Raw genomic sequence first — 18,791 nt, forward strand, 5'->3', positions numbered from 1 at the left:
CGAGCAAAACGCGAAAATTCAGCGTGAACTTTCTTCCGGATTCGAAAAACCTCAAGGATTGACATTTAGACAGCATCGTTAGCAGACGCGATCAAATAGGCATTAGAGTGGAAAGCGAGGTGATCTGATTGGGTCTGTATTACGCGCCGCGGCTGTGAAGCTTAATGCTTTTCTCATTTTAGCAAAAACTGGCTGCGCAAAGTCGGTTAGTCGACACACGAAAGATCCATTATCGCTACTCGGCTACTCGCGATCTTAATGGATGCCGTTATCTCGTCGTGTCGGTGGTGACCGGTGAAATTGGAGCGAAATCACCGCTTTACGAATTCCATATGAGTTATAATCACTTTTAACGAAGTGAAAACTTTTCTAGTGGCGCGCAGTAAAAACTGCACTTCTACGTGAATTTTAGGCTTTCACGAGTCGATACGCGTGTGCGCGCCGCAGCCGATTTCTTCGATTTTAATTACCGAAGGTCCTGCCCGAACTTAATGAACCGATGAAGCCGCTTTTGCAATCGATAGATGGAAATCGATACGACTCGGGGTATCGAACGCTAATGAGCACGAAATCCTGCGTTTTCTTCCAATCCGTATTAAACGCGCAAGGACAGAGGCTCGGAAACGCCGCAGGAAAAACATGAATCCGACACTCCCGGTTGTGATCGCAAGGACGTCGCCGGTGTAAAGCCGCAGAAAATTGAGCAATTGTTCTCTTTTTTTTTCTTTTTTGCTTTTCCGTAAATTACAATACCGTCCGTTTAACTACAATTTCCATGCGCGCAAGAAGGCTCTCGCGTACAATCGTGATTATGTACCATAATCGTGCGTGCGACGACTAAATTATTTCTCATGGCGCTCGCGAATTTTTTTGCGCCAAAACTTGCAATTGCAATAGAGTCTGCTATAAAATTTAAACAAGTAAACAGGACTTTGCGGTCGCGTTTATTTCACGTGCCGACACGCTGCGTTATAATAGTGACAGGCCGACATAGTTCCCTTTTTTTCGGGCAATTCAGAGTGACCATCTAGCATACACATACAACCGAAACGTTTATACGTTTATACGTCAGCTACCGCCTCGCTAAGAGTTACCGGGAATCTTGCGGTCGCCTTGGTAATCGTCCGCCGTTTATTCCGACTTGTGCATTATAATTGCGCGCGCGGCGCATAAAATCCCTCTTACGCTCGTCAGCTCGCATCGGACTAGCCATCAGGATCCCCGTGTATCGCACTTTTTGTTACGGTTTATGAAATCATCTTCTGCGTTGTCAAGTCGTGTCTCGTGACGTAGACTTCGCGGTGACAGGGAATGCGTTTTAGGAACAATTTTATTTATTCTTGTCTCTTGTGACTACAACATCATTATAAACGCACTTATTCATTATCCCAACCTAATTATCTACATACATATCAATCTTTCTTATACGCATTGAAATTTTAATTGATTTGTACACTGGGGTTTCATCTTTTTTTTTTCAAGTCCTGGTGATTCGTTCAATTCTTAGTTTGCGTAATAAACCTTGTATCGCTCAGTGTCAGAAGAGAAACAGCCGCGTTGTACGACGGGAATCGCGGTTGATCCCCGCGTCGCGTATATATTATAATTGCGCCCGTGAAGCATGCTTTTTTCGTTGGGCGTTCGCCGAATTGAGCCGATTCTCTCATCCCACGCTACTTTAGCGGTTTTTGTGTGTATCGAAAATTCTCGATACTGCGAATTCGCCGGGCAGACTCGGTGGACGGTAAGCCGAACGGGCTCGAACTGTCCGAAGAGCTCTGCGGTCGTGTCCGGCCAATAATCGACGCCGCACCCCGCGTTCGTCCCGCGGGCGCGTATATATTATAAATGCGCGGCGCGGCTACCAAGCAGGTATCCGAACGCGCTTCGCGGCGAGCGGGTAGTTAAGAAGCGGCTGCAGGTTGGACGCGACGTGTTACGGCTTTAACCGCAACAACGCGCCTCCGACCGCAGGAACCCTTTACTTTGCTCTTTACTCCCGAGGCCTCGCGATCCCTAGGCACCTACCACCTCTGGTATCCTTCTCGCCTTCCGCTCTTGTCCCCGCCGCCGTCGCCGCACGCCGCACCGCGCCCATAATCACCGCGCGATGATACCAATGGTATCGATCATCATCGGGCTACCCCCGGCTACCCTCCCCCGATGTTCGATTCCCCTTGGCCAAGCCGTAATCCCTATTAGGCGCCGTAATTACACCCCAGTATTATATACCAACGTTACATCGCTATATACACGTACCATAAACAGTCTTCTCTATACTGGAGAAACACAGTGGAAATTGGCCCGCGTCGAGACGTACGTTCGCCGTGCGTACTTCTAATGCTCCACGAGAAAAGTCTCATATTTCGCTCGATGCAATTCACTCCCCCGGGGGTTTCTCGCGCGATCGACATTACTTAATATTACCACATTTCGAAAAGCGTTAGTAACAACGTTGTGGATCGCGCGAGAATAATATCGATATACCGATATTAGGAAAGACAGGTTTTTAGGATCGCATTTCTTTTTTTTTTCTTTTTCTTGTTTTACATTGGCGATCAAAGAACGTACGTTGCGACGTAGTTGCGGAGAAGCCGCGGATTTATTTTAGAGTTCATTTCATAGCTTGTCGGGATCGCGGGCACACGGAGGATGAGTCACGGTGGCATTGTTCGGCCGGACGAGGAGATACAACACGAATCATTTCCTGCCGTATCCCTATCTATTCGCCTTCACGTTCACGCGCTTCGCGCGCGTATGCGTCCGTCGCGCGCGTCGGTGTATGTGGAACGATGCGCAACGCATCTCACGCTCGAGTGCGTGCGGCGTGCACCCGTCTAGCGTCTGACGCGTGCACGCGACGCGTTTTCTGCAAACTGTTTTACGTTTCGTAGATGATGTCAGCCGCTTGTCTAGCTGTACCTACAACTAGCTCCATTGTAGCCGCAATCCTTGTTTCACGCTCCATGTGTTCGCGCGCGCGCAATGTTTTCTTCGCAATGTAGAACCATCGACCGGTCTTTTAAAAATAATCTCAATTTTTTCCCATTAATTTCAATAGTCCTTACATACGACGCAGGTTATTTTTACAGATTGTGTGGCAGCATCGGCATGTTTCTTTACAGAATCATAGAAGATACAACATTTTCCAAATTATATTACTTCGTAGGATGTAGAGTCACCGTGGAAAATGTATAACTCTCCGCGCGTCTTTGACAGAAGCCCGATGAACGTGTCAACGACACTTATTTCCTCGGCACGAAGCGCGAAGCGCGGAAACACGATTGAAATAAGATCACGACGGGATCATTAAATGACTGCAATGTAGAAGTTTAGAAGTTCGCGCTCGCGTGCTAACAGATGCGCCAATCCGCGATCGATATCAGCGCACACCGACTGAATATATTCTGCGAACACGCTCGATCGCGGCGAAACGAGTCTCTCGCATGAATCTCGCATGAATCTCGCATGAATCTCTCTGTACCGTTTCCGCATCCGCCTATCGGAAGGCAGGTGGCCCTCGCTCACGCTAATTTGTGGACTGGAAAACGGCGTTAGGATTCTAACTGAATTCCCGTATCGCAGATATAGTCCACGAGGTTCACTCATCCAGATCTGATGTATTTCTCGCGCGAGAGGAGGAGGAAGGAGGAGGAGGAGGAGGAGGAGGAGAAGGAGGAGGAGGAGGAGGAGGAGGAGAGAGAGAGAGAGAGAGAGAGAGAGAGAGCGCCGGCGTCTCAATTCTATCAATTCAATTATATTGAGGAAGCAAACGGCTCGCGATAACGGGTCGGTGCTAACACTGCTAACGAATCGCTTCCTCCGTCGGCGATCATCGTTCGCGATCAACATTAATACCGCGACTGTGCGCGAGCTGTCCCCGCGCGTATCGCTCAATTTGTTCCTCGCGCCGGTAGCTCGTACGCTCGTAACGAACGCACGCCAATGTTCACGGATACTTTTGTAATTCGTGTAACGAGCGTACGCCGGGTGCTCGAAACATCGGTATCGGCGTGTATCAGTACGGCGCGAGTATCTATCATCGCGGCCGAACTGACACGCTCCATTACTTCTGCTCGCGAAAAATCAAGATGCTTCCGGCCGCGCGGCGATTCCGAAGCGACCGAGATCGACGACACGTCTGGAGTCGAGAGAAGAAGGTTGCATTCCGGATAGCGTCCAAGTATCTCGATAATTCTTGTTAATCTTTCGGATCTTTCCTACAATATGTTCAATTGACCGAGTGCTATTTGTAATTTAATTAGATAGCTGAACGATCGATCGTTTATAAGGCGGATTAAGCACGGTCGAAGGTGCGAGCACGCGGTTAAAATTGAGCCGTACCGTTGTACGATTTTCGCCATGGTAACGATCGAACTCGCTTTTTCTCGACGTTGTCGTCGGGCCCGAGCAAGGATCATTAGACACGACGTTCGTAATGATTGCGTAACGTTATGTGTTACGTATGAAAGAGTGGCAGGTTATCTTTATAGCTACCGACATAACGAGCGATAACGAGCATAACGAACGTATTTCCATCTTTCTCTCTTTCCATTCACTTATACTGCCCGTTGAATTCGATCGATCGATCGATCGGAGTTAATCTTACGCGTGACCGCTCGTTGCGGGTATCCCATTTATACGCATCGTTCGAAAGAGACAAAAATTTTGCAAAAATGAAATTTTGTAACATAAAAGCTCTCATTGTGCCAGTTATAAGTATCGCGAATGAAAACAAATAGCCGCGAGATTTGCTCAGCAAACAAACACGTTAGAAATTGGAACTAACGAGAGCAATCTATTGGAATCCCCGGAAAAGAAACAAATTTACAGGAAATATATTTATAGTAAATGGATCGACAATTCCATAGTTTTCCTGTACAAATATAAGAAAAGCAAAGGTGGATGATGGAAATTCTCTATTTCTTTTCATCGATCCACTTGTACGCAACAGTTTCATCACTTTCTGGCGAGCAAATTTCTTTTCCTTTTACGTATATCGGCAAATATTACGAACTGTAAACCGAGAAGATTCAGAACGGGCAAATAGAGCAAGGAGACTGAAGAGAGGGAGAAAGAACTATCATGTACTTGCTAACTTGCTGACAATCATCTGAGCGTTTTGTTCATTTTATAATGCACATCAATGTTCATTCATCTATCGAAATAACATGAAATATTCACGCGATTCTGCTTCGTTTTCTCAAAATACTATAAGCTTGAATTGACATTATTCAATCTTGAATATTTTTCTACATCGAACTAAGACGCGCATTACCTTCTTGGATAATCGGTTAATATCGCTCGAGAATCTTGGATACTGCCCTCCATCGATGTTTCCCTTTCATTACCTTCCGGTATCGACATCGCAGCAAATCGTAGTTATGCAAAGAAAGGGGAGTAAGGCGGAGTGAGAAGGACAGAGGAACCCGTGAAGGGACTCGAAGGAAAGTCGAAGTAAGGGCCCCCCACGAGCCACGAGCGGGCCCAGCTCTCCGTGTGGTCCTCCGCTACGCCTTGCGGCGACCTCATCCCTTCTGTACTCATCCTCCCTCCCCTACTCCCTCTCATCCACCTCTTCTTCTTCTTCTTCTTCTTCTTCTTCTCGCCGGCGCTCTCTCTTCTCCTCGACAGGCATAAATCTCGGTAGGTTGCATTTATACTTAATGTTGCCAATATCCCGCTTGATCCCCTCTGCCTACTCCCCTTCCTCCTCTCGCTCCCCCGTGCTTCTCTTTACTCTCTTTATTAGCCGAGAGACCCACCGGCCACCACCCGGCAGGATCGAGCGCGCGGTACGACGCGCCGCACTTCGCTGGTTCACCCGGTCAACCCCGGCCGCGGCCGGGGCGAATTTATCGTTCCCTCGGTAATGGATAGCCACGACGCCGTACGTCATCGGCGTCTCTCTCGTGTAAGGAGTTAGGCCGCAGCAGCGTTAAGAATCCTCGGGAATCAAGCGCAGAGATCGCGACCGGATAGCTCGCGCGCTGTGTGTCCGCCGTATCGTTCGAGATATCTGTCATGCGATTATATTGCAGGGAATGGCGTAGCTTGCTGTTTAGATACTTGAAGCACGTTTAAGGTGTTCGCATAGCCATCTCGAGCCCCCACTCCCCTTGTGAATATGAATACTTTCCGTGTAGATGTAAGCGTAAAATAAAATGACTCAACCATAAGTATCTAAAATTATCGAACTTGTTTGGAAGCCTCTGAAATCCAAGCGCGACGTCATGCGTCATTCCGATTGATTGATTTCGCGAGCATAAGCCGAGACGCGTCTATCCAACCAACGAGATCGATCGACTTAGCGCGCGTCAAATTAAAGATGTAGGCAAGTACAGCCTTGTGTAAACTTAATGTCATTATAATAATGAATGACTCTATATTGTAAACTGTGATGTCAGTAAATTATCACATTTTTATCGAAAACAAAGAGAAGAATATGGGAATTTAAACTGTAAAATAAGAGATAGTATTTCAAATTATTAAAAATAAAGAGCAAATTATAAACGTTGCACATTATACTCTTCAAACATAAAGTCTTCAAACTCGACAGCGTCGAGCTTGATAATCGGCAGCACAATCTTGACATGAGGAGCGAAAAGGGTGCAATTGTATTATTGTGTCATTGTTTGGCAGCACGAATCTCTTCCTCAGCATCCCCTTCGTCGTTCTTGCGTGTTCGGCCAGGCAGGAGTATTGAGCGACCAGAAGGAACTTGGTTCTCGAACTACCTTGTAAACTGGTTGCGCGCGGTTCCTGGTCCAGAAATAGCGTTCGCCAGGCGCACCTGCGCTCGATGACGCGAATATACCGTTCCCGTTTCTCTTCCCGTGTCCAACCGGGATACTTTATTTTCCCTTTATCGAATGATAGAGTGCGCAATGGGGCTCGCGATGCGCGTTTATCGGCCGGTTCGATTGGTGATAATGAAGTGCGTCGTAAATCATGCATGCACGGGACGGAAACCTTCCCCCGCTCGAGCGATTATTGAGACGTTATACTCGTGGAGGTACGGGCTTACTTAAAGTAGTTACGGCGAGATCGACGTAATAACCGAGATCGGCGCCTATTAAGAACATACGCGTTTATCATATTTTTTTATTCCGATTATACGTGCTGCTATTAATCGTGCTGTCGCTTAAGTATACATTGCTTTTTTACCGAACACTTTTTCCATTCGAATTAACGGCCGCGGAGATTGTGAAGGTTTCAAGAGATTCTTCATTGAGAACCGAGAGAGGGTGATTCTTACATGTGTCAGAATAAGAGAGAAACGGGATCGGGGGTGTATCGTGCGCTCGCTATCTACAAGCTCGCCAGAGCCGTTTTTCTGTCAATCTCCGCGTGATCCCTGTAATTTCCTGTCTAGAAAACCACGCCGTGGCTTTAATGCTCCATTGTCTCAGCCCACCCTCCCCCTCGCTGCATGTCGACCGGAGACCATACTACTCCCAGTTTACTCCCACTATTTTAACTATGAACAGAGGTTCTCATCGTACGGCAAGAGATAAAAAAAAGAAAATTAGCACGTTTGTACATTGAAACACCGTTGGTGTTTGTTCAAATAATCTTATTACTTAATTAAAAAGTAGTGAATTAGCTATTAATCCTAAATAATCCTAATTTCTACCACCTCTATGTATGCCGAAGTATAACTCTAGCGATTTAATCTCTGTATTGACAATAATTTGATCGTGAAACGATATCTTCACCGTTCATAGATCACAAACTAATTGTAAGCGTACGTTTAGCAAACGTAAATTCATCGGTGGAAAACGAGCTTTGCCTCTCTCGTGATTCTTAATACTGCGCGCAATCTCCTTTCCGGGAAGCATTTTACGACGACGCTCGGGATACAAAAGTCGGTGCTACGTAATGGATCTTTGGGACGGCGCGGGGGGGGGGCGGGGATAAAGGGGATGGAAGCGCGAGGAAGTATCTAAAAAGCACAAGCCACCACCAAAGTTGTAACTCGAAATGGAGTGCACTCCGCCGCCCCGCGACTACGGAGAAAATTTATCTCGCCCGTATTGCACGTCGCAGGTAATTAATACCGCGCGAACAATAGTCGCGAAAAACGGCGAACGTGCTAGATCTCGCATTGTTCGCCAGGACAGCGTAGTGCTGCGACGTATACACGTGTACGTATACGTAGGTAGGTAGGTACGTACGTGCGTGCGTGCGTGCGTGCGTGCGTGCGACGGGGTTGCGTTCAAACGGAGACAAACAGACAAAGTGGTCGGTGCGAAGCGCGCGCGGTTAAGCGGGGCCTCGGGCCTCAGAAGAGGGTCGCGTCGGAGGCGGGCACGGTGAAGGGGAGACATTGTGATGCGCCCGGAGATCGGTCACACGATAGACCCGGTCAAGGACGTGCTCCGTGTCGAGTTCCCAAGCGAGAGCAACACACTCTCCGCGTGCACGCACGTGTGTGCCCCCTGCACGTCTGCCCCTGTGGTTGGTTCCTTTCTCCACCGTCTCGTTTTTCCGTCACCGTTCGCGTGATATAATAGAATAGCATTTTTATTTACGACTGTTAACGCTTTTGTTAGTCCGTAATTTTATCTGCTCGCTAAATTAGATCGGCGAGGTAATGAAAAGTGAAATGGATGATTAACCGTTCGCCTTCTCGTAATCGTCGCTTACATGTTTCATAAGAACAGCGGTGGTTACCATTATAGCAGCATTGTATGCGAAACGCGTGCTGATGCAGTCAGGAAACGCTACGCCGAAGTAATTGCGAAATGAAATTGTGTTGATCGTAGATCGCGGGAGATGTCTATTGTTTTTGAGGATGCGGGGCAACTAAAACGCTTTCAGTTTCTATCTTGTTCTCGCAACGTCCTAATGTTAAAAACACAGAGAAGGAAATCACATTTGTATAATTCTTATAATATTATCAGGCTGTAACAAAATTATTGATTGTTAAATTTCAATTATTAACGCGATCGATCAAGCGCGACAGCGAAAGCGTGACTGAGCATTCATATCGACTCTGGTTAAGCGCGTGTGTGTTTCACTAAATCCACGAGATCCTATCACCATCGACGTCCAGTAAATCGGTGTCACTCGTATTGTGGCTGCCATTCGTGCCGGTTAACGCAATTAGACGGCTGGTATGGTGGCAGCATGCGCTCCGCAAACCATATTCGCGGTTAGGGCGGACGTATTACACACTTTCGCTACTCAATGTGCACAACTCATTATGCCTCTCTTTTTCTTCCTTTCTATTTGTATAAACCTCCTCGATGACAATTCTTGATACCAATAAAACGCCCAGAACATGATCCGCATAGATGCCTCGAGTGTTTATTTCTATGAGAATTCTAATATATTTTCGCATATACAGAATAAAACGAAGATTTCTTTTCTCGAAGTGGATTACGCTAAATTGTCTTAATGTCGGCGAAATTTTATTACAACAAAAGTTGCTGGCGAATGGCTTCCGGAAGTGCCGCATTCGGCGATCGGCGAGGTCGACCATCGTCGGACGAGTCGGTCGCAGGTGTACAGGTGCGTCCTCCTTGGCCGTTGTACCTTCGGCCGGTTCCCCACGGCCTGCACTGCGCCGCCGTGGCGGGTCGATCTGACCTCTCGCTTCCTGCAATTTGGCGTTCTTGAAAATCAATGTGGGCAGAGCTATCTCGCGGTTCCCATCGCGGCAGTGCAGCGGCGGCTCTTCAGTTTGGTTCAGTCCTCGCTCCTCTCCTCGCTCCCTTCGCCTGAGAAACTGTAAAACGAGGAGCGACGAGAGGAAATCGACGGTGTTGCACCACGCTTAATGTCCCTTTTGTTTAAGACCATAACGCGCGGGACGTTCGTCCGCACTTCTTTAGCAACCGCGAAAGAAAATATCGCCCGCGATCTCGTGACACGGTTATAACTTATAACACGCAAATCAGACGCAAATCCGGCCGGCGCGTTGGACGCAAAACATGGAAGGTCTGTCAAGTTACAAATCATCAGTTTACGAATTGTGTGAAATTAATTGTCGGTCTCAAATGACGTTGCACGCTTTGATTTCGCATAGTCGAGATCGTCAGACGTCACTTCCTTTTTGAGCATGAACGGTATTATAAACAATTGCGAAAAAGAGACGCGCAATTGTGTGCTTCTCCTTGGGAACGTCTTGTGAAATCGATGTCGCGCGATAACGCCCGAGATAAAGTTGCGCATACGTGTTTATTATATGATGATTGCGACGCGATGATTACTCATGCCTAAGTTAGCGCGAGGTGCGCGTGCGAGGGAAAATCATTTGACTCATGAGAAAGTGTATATTGCATATTGTTCTTAACTCTCCACGAGTATCTACTAACCTTTCAATTTCATACTAAATTTAATTATTACAATATTGATTATTAAAATTAAATTTAAATATAGGGGCCAAATTAAAAATATTTAATAGTTACTTTTTCTAAATCCCCCCCTTATTGAAATTCCTGCTTTGATTGGTAAAAGAGAAAAACTGGAAAGTTTAAATAGAATTCAGTGTGCCAAAAAAAGCACGAAGGGCTGCGCACACGTTTTTGATCGACATCCGGTCGAGATTGCATCCGTGATTTCTATATAGAGGCCATTGTTTCGATATTGAACAACCCGCAAAGGATAAATCGAAGTCGATGTTGCATCTCCCTCCCGGCCAATAAATCTGTTCACCAGCTTACGCAACAAGTGGATGCTGTTTTTGCAGCGAAATTTCCATTTCTTTTGCCACGGCGAATCTTTCAGCGCAAAATCTACCAGATTATTATATTAAAAAAAAAATTACGAAATAAATAAATAAATTATTTTAAACGATTTCTCTAATTTCTGTCACGTCTCGTTTTTTTTTGTCTTAATAAAACATTTAATAATTAAGAGGAAAGAATACTATCTGAAAATTAGAATAAAGTTGTAATTGTAGATCGATTGCCCTCACGCCAAGATATTAATACATTCGCGCTTACTCTCCGCTACAATAACGAACAAACACGGCAGAAATTCACTTTCTTTCTGGGTTACTCGGAGCGAAACTCGATTCAATGCGGCGCGGTGAAACAATCCACCGAGCAAAGCGAACTACTTTCTGATACTCGTGCACATGCATGTTTGCTCGCGCTGGCAGCGAGCAAAGCGGACTCGTCGGCGCGAACAATGGGGGCCGCGGGAGCGCAGACAAGGACGATCCCACGTCGCCTCGTTGCTGCGATGTTCCCCGAGTTCCCCGCGATAGATGCGTTTCAGATGCGAGCCGATTTCATTACGGTCTTCCTCTCCCCAGCCTGAACTCGCTCTCTGGCCTATCTTTCAGGCTCGATCACGCACCGTGGGAGAGGTTGAAGAGCCGCGCCGCGACTTGAGACATCGAGAGCAGATCGCAAAATATGCAAAAGAAGGCATCTTGGCGCTCGTCGAAATGGATTTTCAACAATGGATATCCGTTTTAAGTGTTGTTCTATTTTGCTAGATTCGTGTAATGTTGTATTTTTATTTTCAATTGGAATCGTGGAAATGTATCACGCATATCCCGTATTTCAAGAGGCAACTACATGCTATTTGATGCAATGCGATATGTAAAATTCGTGCTGTCTTACAAGGACGTAAAGCGTTAGCGTTACGTCGCTGTATAAGTTTAAGGACGTACTTTGGCGTGCAACGAGGCGCGTGTATCCGCCTAGAGTTCGCCAGTTAGGTTGTAAAACGAAGAAGGAAGTAATGGCGACATTGCGGGTCGATTTGCGATAACCCGTGCATGCGAGATACATATAATACTGCAAAGTTACGATTTCACGTGTATGTGAGTACGGGCTACGGTATTGCACATTTGCGGAGTATTTCGACTCGATCTCTTACGGAGTACCTGGTTTACACCGATACTATTTGCTGAGTCTTGAACCGTCGTTTTTCCGTCGATCGTAAAACACCTTTTCTCGCACGCAGTTCTGTACTGTCGTCGCATAAACTATTATGCATTATGACTATGTTAATGACAAGTGGCGTCATTGCAGCATTTAGTATTTGAGGGCGAACCTATCAAGGTACATACAAACGTATGACCGTTTCTTTTACATTAACGTCCTTCTTAATCGATAGAAATAATTAGGCCAAGATATTCATACGGATAAAAATAATTATTGGCTTAATTAGCGGCTCAGGTACATCAATGGTTATCCTAAATTCTCAGCGCTGTTAATTGCAATAATTATTTGCTCGCGTAATTAGTTAATAGTCCGAAACAATCCGAAGAATGTGAAATATACATTTTTATATTTATTGCAATCAGGCATTGAAATCAGGTAACAGTCTCGATAAATTCAACTTTCGATATTAAAAGTACCGTTAAATTAAGCGCGATATGGTAGCCGTGTGCAAAGGATCGCGAGCTCTCAAGCTTCCAGATTGATGAAGAAGCTAAATTAAGGGTCAGGGGGCATTACGCCCACGCGGGGCGCCGCCAAACCAGTTTGTAGATTCCGAGTTTAGATTTCTCGTCTCACGCATTTCCTGGCGCTCGTAATGATGCTCTATAATGACGCTCGTTAACGCTAGCGTTTTCGGCTAGCGATCGTCGATTTTCAACCTGCGTTGAACGCCGTCTCCATGTTTTATTTCCTATACTTGATCGCATGGTTCTACGTTCGATCTTCCTGACGCCAGACGCTCATGTCGTTAGTCTAGTAGCCTGAAGAGACAACCGACTTTTTTTCAAGCTGTATACTTGTATGCTGCTACACGTGGCTCGTAATCCCGCCGAGCATCGCAAAAAGCAAATCAATTCAACGCGTAACGACATAACGACAACGTCCTCCGTTAATGGGAAATTCTACGTACGTGAAGCGCTCAATCTCGCACCAGCATTGACGTTGAAAGCTTCCAAGATTGACCGACACGTGGATGAATTGGACGACTCGCGCGATTGACGCGACATGTTTTTTGTGACTAATAATAATATATTACACGTCAATCAATTACATATGATTCTAAAAGTATAACAATATTTATATTTACGTTTGGGAAATCCGAAAATGATCTAATAGTTTCGTTATTATATCGATATCACGTATACATAAAAATTATATTTATTTTATATATATAAATATTATTTATGTGTATATGTAGTATCGAAATTTTAATTCCGGACGAAGACGCGGATTGTTTCCGCGCGCAGCTTTTCGCTGCCTTTCGCCAAGAGGTACGATAAACTTCTCATTCACAACAACGGGCGACAGGAACGAATCCACGTGTCTGTGGCCGCCCGTAGCTCTCGTCTCACCTCTTACAGCGCGCTGCTGATCCGAGAAACGATTTCTCGGTCTGTAGAGCCGGCACGCGGACCAGAAAGCCATACGGTTGGTCGCGCCGAACGGACTGCACGACTTTGCGCCGCGCGCTCTCTAGCTTGCATCTCATTCCGAATAAATTATCGTTCATACGTCGACTGTCGGCGTACGGAGCCCGACTCGACGGTTACGGGAGTCAGTCAAAGTGCAACTCTGGGTCCGCCCAATGAGACGGAAGCCAGCTAGCTTCCGTGTATTTCGCGACCACGTCAAGAGTAAGAGTTTCACTCGCGTTCAGGGAAACCAGCTACATAAGTATGTAGTTCGGAAAGAAGATAATCTAAACATGGCGATGACGTTCTAACTATTCTGTACTAGCATTTAAGAGAGCGAAGGGAAATATATATAGAGAAAATTAAAAAAAATCCCTAAATAAAGTTAAGGAAATAAAACTGAAAATTACTTATAAAGAGTTAAACGTTGAAAACTCAGAGGAGATGCCGCATGAAAGTACACGCGCTCAAACCGCGCGACAGAAGGAGTGTTTGCGCACGCTTTTGACTCCAATCGACCGGCAATTGCGCGCGGGGCGGATCTATTGAAGCTTCTCTCTTCCTCTTCTTCTCCGGCTTCTTCCTCGTCCCGATAAAGAAGCGAGACGCGGCGAATGGCGGCGAGGAGACGCGCGGTGTTTTCACTGTGTATTTACGGAAATTATGGAGCCCGCGGGCTGCTACTTTTCTGCCGACAGTGATTCGTATACTGCTGCAGCCGCCGGGAGAACGATTACAGCTCTCTTGCACTTCTAAGAACCGTTGTCCCTAAGGTCCCGAGACCTTCGCGAGTTGTTGCTGCTTCTTATCGCGAACCTCGGGCTACACCTTCCTGGACTGTGGACTTCCTCAAAACGCGATGTTGCAGCGCGAACAATTAGATGGAGAACGATCGTTCAGAACGATAATCCTCGCAAGACACTCTTCGCGATATTTCATCTCATAATTCATCTTGACGGACGTGTTACCTCCTCGTAGACCTTTGCAATTCACATTTACGCAACATTGTGACGACTGTGCTTGGAAAACGCAATGATTAAAGAGAACAGATTCAAAGTTGCAAATATAATGATGCAATTTCAATTCTACAGATTCTGATAACATTCATCGTATTATTCCGTTTGTGAGAGGAAAATGAAATTTGGGTCGCAGCTTGTTAGTCTAACAGGGCCTACGATGTTGATTGTTACGATCGTTTAAAATCAACCGCGCGTTTATTATATTACGATGATTTTTATTTTATAGCGCAAGTCACACATCGTTGGTGTATGCACAGCGTATTGTATTTCTGTACCAAAGTAAAATCGGGAATTGGGTCGTACATTGGACATTTTAATGGACTACGATGATTCTCTTAAATGAGCAGTCGAATGTAGATCGAGAGAGATTCAGAATTGTCAAAGTATAGGGGATACGATTTATACGCGCCACGAGTCTCTCATTGAGAGAATCCATTCGTGAGTTCTACGAGTTCATGTGTACGTGCGTGTAGGGAAAGAAGCTTTACTATCCTTTAATAGTTCATTATTTCTTCCTCCGAGACTATTTATGTCAGAGATACTCACTGTCATCGTCTGGCAATCGACAAAGGAAATCTTCGATCGTGCGAGATTAAAACGAAACGTCGAAATATGAAAGACCGATATCCCATCATTCTGAAACATTCGCCCAATTGGAAATCGAATAAAAGTAAAACTGTTGTCGATTTTATATACTGAGAATGTCTTCTTAGTTCCTGGCATAAGTACGTCACGGTACTTTCCGAAACTTTTCGGTCTTTGTGTTCGTTTGATGCGGAAATCTCAACACGGAAGGTGAATCGAGATGTGACGCGAATTTGCCCAAGACCGTAATAACCGCGTGTACATACGTGTAATGCGAACCAACACCCTCGTGTTATCTCGGATCTTCGCGAATAGAATAACAAATAAACACTGCCGAGAATATAGCGACGTGTTCTCTTTTCTCTCTTTTCTGCCTAGGCTACGCAAGATGACCTTCGAGGTTGATGCACGAGCTCCCGATTGCAACGCGTTGGATCTCTCAGAATCAGCGGCGATCTTATCGATTTCGCTTTGTGCCGTAACGTGGCTGAATTACATGTGCACTCGCACAGAGAGATATTAATTAGCCGTACCGTTACGAGACGGCTCGTGATTCTGACGGGCGACAAGTGAATCCGGTAATGGCGATTATTAAAAGTTGTATCGTATAACACAGACGCGCTCGAATATGCTCGTACGCGTTCCTGTGCTCGAAAGGGAGCATTGCGGAAGCGCGTCAATCACCGATTCGTTATCGCGCAGACAGAACTCGATCGCCCGAAACACCATCAAAGATCATCGTCGAAGGAGGATCAGAGATCAAGCGCGGTTGGAATTTCAGAGCGACCGGCGGGGGAACGATAAGGCAGAGATTGCATATCTCGTGCACGGTCCCCCGGCAACCGGACTCTAGAAACGGGAACGGGCCGCATCCGCTACGTAAAGGCGCGGCAGGCATAACAGCCGGCCTTAAAGCCCGGAAGAAGGTTCGTCGGAATCGAGCGCTTAACATCGTCGATAATAAAATTACATATGGGCGCCATATCGGCGCGTAGTATTATAGATTTCGTCATTCGTGCAAACTGGTCTGTACACTGTTGGCCGCATCAGTTTTATTAAGATCTCCGTCGCATTGGCCAGCCTTTTAAAAAATTCGGAGCATTTCTCAAGCGAGTCAAGACGCTGTCAAAGTCATTGAACATATAATAAAATACTTTTTTTGTCTTTTAGATATTAAACCCATATTTTAGAGATTGTTTAATTTTTTAATTCTTGTTTGATTCTTAAAGACTTTTTGCAATATTTATCGTCGTTTTAAATTAATCACGAACCAGAATTCTATGATCCACATATGCATCTTCGCATTATCCAAATTAATAACAGAGGACTTACATCAATGCCTCATTAAGTGCTGATTGTATAATCATCTACTTTCGCCATCGCGTGTTCCGTCCGCTTCACTTTACATCGGTCGACGATCGACCTCTCTTCGATGGACCGGATTCCTTGACGGGGCAGAGCTAAGCAAATTACGCTCGGCAGGATCCAAGAGAAATGCCAAATTGTAGCTCGCGGGCAGCCCTGACCTGGGCTAACCGGTAGCCGACTGGTTCGTTCTCTCTTTCTCTCTCCCTATCGATTTCTTCTTTACCGGAAGATACACCTGCATCAGCGGGTTTGCTTTTGAAAAGAGGAACAATAAATGCCATGCACACTTTCGCTGAGGCATGAGAGACTAATGTAGATTTACAATTCAAACTTCTTTCAGAAATTATATATTTGCTTGTACGATGTGTGATCTACGTAATGGGCACTCCCTATATTTTATCTCATTAGGCTTCCGTCCTCATGAGAGGCGATTCAAGTTACTATAAATCTTGTCTTATGCAAATGTTAGAAAAATGCATGACGTAAAATCGCGAATGAAGGCTGTTCCGGCTGAGATAAGTTTGTATTAGAAAAAAAGTTGATATGTCCATCTGCCTTCGAGTATTTTCGATGGTAGACGATCGTGTTTTTAGGTATTGACGGAATTTCGCTTTCCCGAATCGAAGCCTGCACTGGTCTCGCTTAAGAAGTCAGCGGTATCCTATATTCCTGAGGGCCCTCCGCGTCTCTGTCCCCCGGGGCAAGGACGCCCACAGTTCCCTCACCTCTGCCGACATCTGCTCGGTCGCTGGTCGCTGCTCCTGCCACTGCACCGTAGCGACTCGTGCAGGCCAGCGGCATCGGCATCATGTACCGGCAGCACTGCCTATTGCTCTCTCTCTCTCTCTCTCTCTCTCTCTCTCTCTCTCTCTCTCCGAAGAATTCGCGCATTCCGCTATCCATGCGGCACTACTAACAACAAGAGCACCGCGCGCGATCGACGACTAATGCTACCTACGCGCTCTTCTCCTCGTGTCCTCTTCCCTCCTGCCCGCTCGTTGTTTCCCGCTCTTTTCGCGCGTTGCACGCACGCTACATCTCTTCCTCTCTATTAGACCCGCGCACACCGCGCACACTAGGAATTACGAGTAACGCGATATACCTGTATGCCTGTGCGGGTGTGTAAAAAGACGTGGCAGAAATGTATCAGCGACGCTTCGCGAGTCGATGGTGTATAACTGCAGGCACGGTCAGGTCATCCGCCGCCCTCGCGTTTCGCTATAAGACATTTATTTGTCTTTGGAAAAGGATTCAAAAGGGATTTATACTAGCGCTTTTGTCGTAGATTAAGTAATTTTAGCCGCATGCAGGTACACGCTCTCCCCGGCAACTATCTAAGAATATATATATATATTCGTACCAGATTAATGACTTCACTTATGAAGTATACGAAAGACATATCTATCGATAAAGCATATATAATGCGTGATGTTTTTTAGAGCAGTGTGAGATCAAATATCACTAGTTATTTTATTCAGTAAAATGAAAAATGTTTTAGAAAATACATAATCGGATGACTTATCATATCGTAATAGCAATCGAGTATGTAATGATGCAATATAGAGCGACAATAATATCGTGCAATAAGTATTACATGTATTACGTGTATTCATCGAAACCAATTTGAAATTCTTTTCTTGGAGAAAATGAAAATATTCGGTGCACATTTAATTTGTAATGCGAAAAAAAATTAACTAAAATACGGCTAATTAAAATGTAAATATTTACGATTACAACTCGAATATTTCGGTATAAAATCTGACCGATACTGTATCTTGAAAATTTCTGATCTGAAATTAATTATACGAAAGCGAGCAACCGATTACCTATTTTGCAGAACAATGGTTGAATTTATGCACTCTGCGCGAATCGAGATGTTCCGTTAATTTTTCCTCTCCCGCTCGAGTCTCGCAATGATGCATGTGTAAGCCGGACACTCGGGAAATTATGCGGATAACGCGATGTATCCGTATATTTATTTTGTAGGAAATAAAGCACCATCACACATGATTAACGCCGATGCGTTTTCTTGACGTGGCTGATAACTGACGTTTCCAACGTGTTTGAAATCTACGTGTTGCGATGGCAATATTATATGATTTCGATCTTATAAGAGGATTCATATAATAGAAGCTGAAGCGTCGAAAATAAATGATCGTAAGACAAGATGCCGTTATCGAATATCTTGGTTGATCGCCTTCGTAATTGGGATATTTTAATTTATCGCTAGAGAAATTATATAGTAATAATATTTGGTGGTAAGCAATATCTTGAGCAGCGGTGCGATATATATTCACGACGGCTGCTCTAAAATTGCGGATAAACGTGACTAAAATTAGCTCACGTATTAACCCGATCCATGTTAGCTATTTGTAATTGATACACGTATATGTCTTGAAGAGGTAGGTATAGACTTCTATTTTAATTGCTATATGATAAGGTACAAGGCGGGAAGGGTATCAGACAACATTTTCCGGTATATCTACCGCATGCATTGCTTT

General features: G+C 45.3%; 2 protein-coding genes across 4 annotated transcripts in view; one reads left to right on the forward strand and one right to left on the reverse strand.

The window, feature by feature from the left end:
• The window catches only part of LOC143904159 (uncharacterized), a 157,133-nt gene that overhangs the window by 57,775 nt on the left and 80,567 nt on the right, over positions 1 to 18,791 (forward strand). The gene's annotated exons all lie outside the window — the stretch shown is intronic.
• The window catches only part of Sv (paired box protein shaven), a 119,912-nt gene that overhangs the window by 44,167 nt on the left and 56,954 nt on the right, over positions 1 to 18,791 (reverse strand). The gene's annotated exons all lie outside the window — the stretch shown is intronic.

The sequence above is a fragment of the Temnothorax americanus genome, unplaced genomic scaffold (genome assembly GCF_048541705.1).
Source record: "Temnothorax americanus isolate GAGA-0224 unplaced genomic scaffold, ASM4854170v1 Scaffold5, whole genome shotgun sequence".
NCBI classification, from domain to species: Eukaryota; Metazoa; Arthropoda; class Insecta; order Hymenoptera; family Formicidae; genus Temnothorax; species Temnothorax americanus.